At 40.5% G+C, this 3,662-nt stretch overlaps 1 non-coding gene across 1 annotated transcript; it reads left to right on the forward strand.

Moving 5' to 3' along the window:
- The first annotated feature begins 2,908 nt into the window (after positions 1-2,908).
- Positions 2,909-3,013, forward strand: LOC144756894 (U6 spliceosomal RNA). The gene has a single exon (XR_013595382.1). It is a non-coding gene; the product is annotated as a U6 spliceosomal RNA (small nuclear RNA).
- Positions 3,014-3,662: the final 649 nt, after the last annotated feature.

A 3,662-nucleotide genomic window follows, 5' to 3' on the forward strand; every position in this document is an offset into this window, starting at 1 on the left:
TCCTGGTAGCAGTCTAGTATCAGCCTCCCGAATAGCTTTTGCGACACGTCGATGAGGCTGATTGGCCTGTGGTTGGCTGGGAGCAGAGGTGAACCCTTCTTAAATATGGGGACAATCTCTGCGCCCAGCCAAGTACAGGGGACCTCCATGCCCCTCAGGGTGGCATTGAAGATCGTCAAAAGGTACGGGGCCCACACATCTGACTCTTGCTTATAGAGATCTCCCGGAAGGCCATCCAATCCTGGGGCCTTACCAGATGCCAGCCTAGAGATTGCAACCCGCACCTCCTCCTCAGTGAAAAGGTCCCCCTCTAACTGTGTGGCTGTATTTGGCATTAAATCAGTTGGGGCCCCGGCTTTGTCCAAAGTAGCTCCCGTGTATAGAGCATTGAAGTGTTCTTCCCAGACCTCGGCTGAGATATTTGGTTCAATGGCCAAAAGCGGCTCTTCAGAGCCAGTGTTTACAATTTTCCAGAAATATATCATACCTGATTTGTGTTTCCTCGACATGCATCAAAATTATCGGGGGTGATGAAAAACACCTGCGCCTGGGCGTGTAAAGACTCCAATGCTTCTGACCCAACAATCAAAAAAAGAAAGGAATGGCACTCCTTAAACCAAAATGTTCAATGAGGTTTATTCCAACATGAGCCTTTTTCACAACGCTGACTCGCAGTTACTGAATACAATTTAACATAGTGGTCAGAGGTAAACATAGAAGAGGGGTGCATACTAATTCATCAACAACTCTTCCGATTACAGCGGCCAACATATACAACATATACCATGGTTATAACAGAGAAAACATAAGTATCATCATTAAAAACTGGTAATCCATCTTTTGGTCATACAATATTCCAAAACACAATGTCGTTTTTGTTATATCTTGCTCAATTATGGCTCAAAATATAATAATTGTGTGGAATGAACACAAAGGAAAAAAAAATCAGTTGTTTAACATTGGTGACAACTGTAAAGGAAATGTCTCCTGTCTTAAGTACCCTGCATGTTGCTCACCCACTGGCAGCCATGACAGTGTTGGTACAAGTGTCTCTATATTAATTCAGATAGTGCCCCATTGGGCAAACTTGAGTACCCACGTTGAATCATTGTCTCCAATTATTAAGGGGAGGCTTGCAAAGACTTATGGCATAAAATAAAAATAATATAACAAATTAATTATGCCCAATTGGGTCTAGTTGGCAAATAACAGTAGAATTATGTCACTTAACCCTGTAGAATATTGCCTAAGACGTTATCCTGCAGGCCACAATCCTAAACGTATCAATTTTTGTTGAACATTTCTATGCATGCATGAGATACATGAATTCAACAAGGAAATAATCGAAATAAAAAATAAAAAAAGTAAAGTTATTTTGCATTGCTCTCATTGAACCAGAAATCTCCAATGAGACAATTACAGCTCGACAGGTCCTGAAATTAGAAAATACAAATATATATTACCTACTGGCGATAGCCAGTAGGTATATATAGTTAGGATTGTTTTCCATAGGGAAATCGCAACATTCTATTGGGAATAACTTTGGCGCCGGTTGAGGAATCTTCCTGAAATTTTTCTTAACTTTGCCTCGCGACGCTCTGGTCCTTCCCTGAAAGTTTGGGGGGCTTCGTCAAGCGGGGGCCGAGATAAAAGGGGGGGGTCCCAAAACGTGTTTTCCCCATGTTAATTTCCATAGGTTGGACTCACTTTTAGCCCGAACGGCTGAATGGTTTTCCACCAAACTTGGCAAAATTGTAGGGACTGGTAGCCCGATGTGCCTTTGCTATGTCTCAAGATATGTGCTCCAGTGGTTTTTACGAAAATTAACTTTGAAAAAATATATATTGGGCTACATTGGGCTATATATATGTTAGAGCCCAAATGTAGCCCAATGTAGCCCAATGTAGCCCAAAGATGGCCACCAGAGACAAAAAAAACAAATGTAGCCCAAATATCAGCCAGATGTAGCCCAACTATAGCCCAATGACAGAATGTCCCAGAGTGTTCTAAAGAACAACTAGAGCGCTAACAGTCTTACTTATGACAAAAGTATGGCACACCTGAAGTCATCTTGATTGGAATAAAGTGTTAACACTTAAAACATTTAATTTGCAAAGGAACAAAATGAGGGGGTTCATTTTGCCATAGAAATTATGATTAGTGCTGAAGAAAGAAAAATTAGGGCACATTTTGAGTGACTTCTCAAATCCTCTTATATGTCATTAAATAAATTCTGATATGCAGTCTCCCAAGATGGCCACCAGAGACAAAATAGCCTGTGCTTAAAAACTCTGTTAGCAAAGCAGGCATTTGAGATTTAAAAAACGTTTTAATATATAAAAACGTTATCCGCTAATAAAAGCTAATTCCTAACTATATAACTCCTGAAACCTATGGTTTTTTCAGTGAATTTCAAAGGTTTTTTAAATGCTAATTCCTAACTATATAAGGCCTGAAACCTATGGTTTTTTCAGTGAATTTGCAAGGTTTTTTAAATGCTAATTCCCAACTATATAAGGCCTGAAACCTATGGTTTTTTCAGTGAATATATAAGTCAAACATTTCATTAGCACCTACACTTCTAAGAATTTCTAACACCATAAAGTGATACCTGTGCAAATTAAAAACAAATAAAATTGTGTAGAGATAGGCGGATCTCTTTGGTATTACTAAAAATGAGTGTACATTTCTGCATCAAAATTTAGACCCATAGGTTCATTTGTATTGAGTTGTAAAATATACCTGCATTCTAGCTGCCTGAGTGACCTTTCTCTGTTGCCACCTCTGGGTGATTCCTCTATCTAATCAATCACAGTGTATCTCAAGGATTTAGAATTGCATTTGTGATATTGTTTAAAGTGACGCCCTACTGGATAGGATTCATCTAAGTTCTTAATTGCCCGTATATGCTCGCCTCGGCAGCGCAAATTCTAAAATTGGAATGATACAGAGAAGATTAGCATGGCCCCTGTGCAAGAATGACATGCAAATTCGTGAAGCGTTCCATATTTTTAGTGAATAAACAGGAGGTGAACTTTGAATAGTACTGAGCCTGGTCTTTGTTCCCTGAGAGCGCACAGACTACTGAACTGTTTCAAGGCAAATTCCCCTAGCTGAATGACATTTCCATTGATTGTCAGTGCTCAAATGAAAGTCATGTGTCAGTGCACAGCACTTCAAGTCCCAAGGTGCACCAGTGTTGTTTAACTTGTACAAATGCAGTAAACATCCGACTTTTGCTAATAGCTTTTCCACACTGCCATTTGCACTATTTCCCCCCTTTGAAAATTGCACTCTGGAATAAAGTGACTATGTGCATGAAAGTAATTGAGTAGCAGCAAAATACTTTCCCAAATAGCTGGAGTCAAAAACTGTCCAAGAGAGGTATGTGCCTCTCTCTTCTCCCTTTCTCACCTCAAATGACAGAAATACCAAGGCAATCCATTCCGTTCTTGCATCCGGTGAGCGGGTCATGCCCCCATAGTGTCAGCAACATGAAAAACAAAACCTCCGTGGTGGGGGCCCCCGACCCTGCAGAGCGGCTCCGGCTGCAACAGGAATGGAGAATCCTGTCATAAAACATCAGAAAAAGATTGCAGAGCCCGGTTTTGTGACCATTCCAGGTATTTATTCTCACAACTGCTAACTTGTGTCCTTACGCG

The sequence above is a fragment of the Lissotriton helveticus genome, chromosome 5_1 (genome assembly GCF_964261635.1).
Source record: "Lissotriton helveticus chromosome 5_1, aLisHel1.1, whole genome shotgun sequence".
NCBI classification, from domain to species: Eukaryota; Metazoa; Chordata; class Amphibia; order Caudata; family Salamandridae; genus Lissotriton; species Lissotriton helveticus.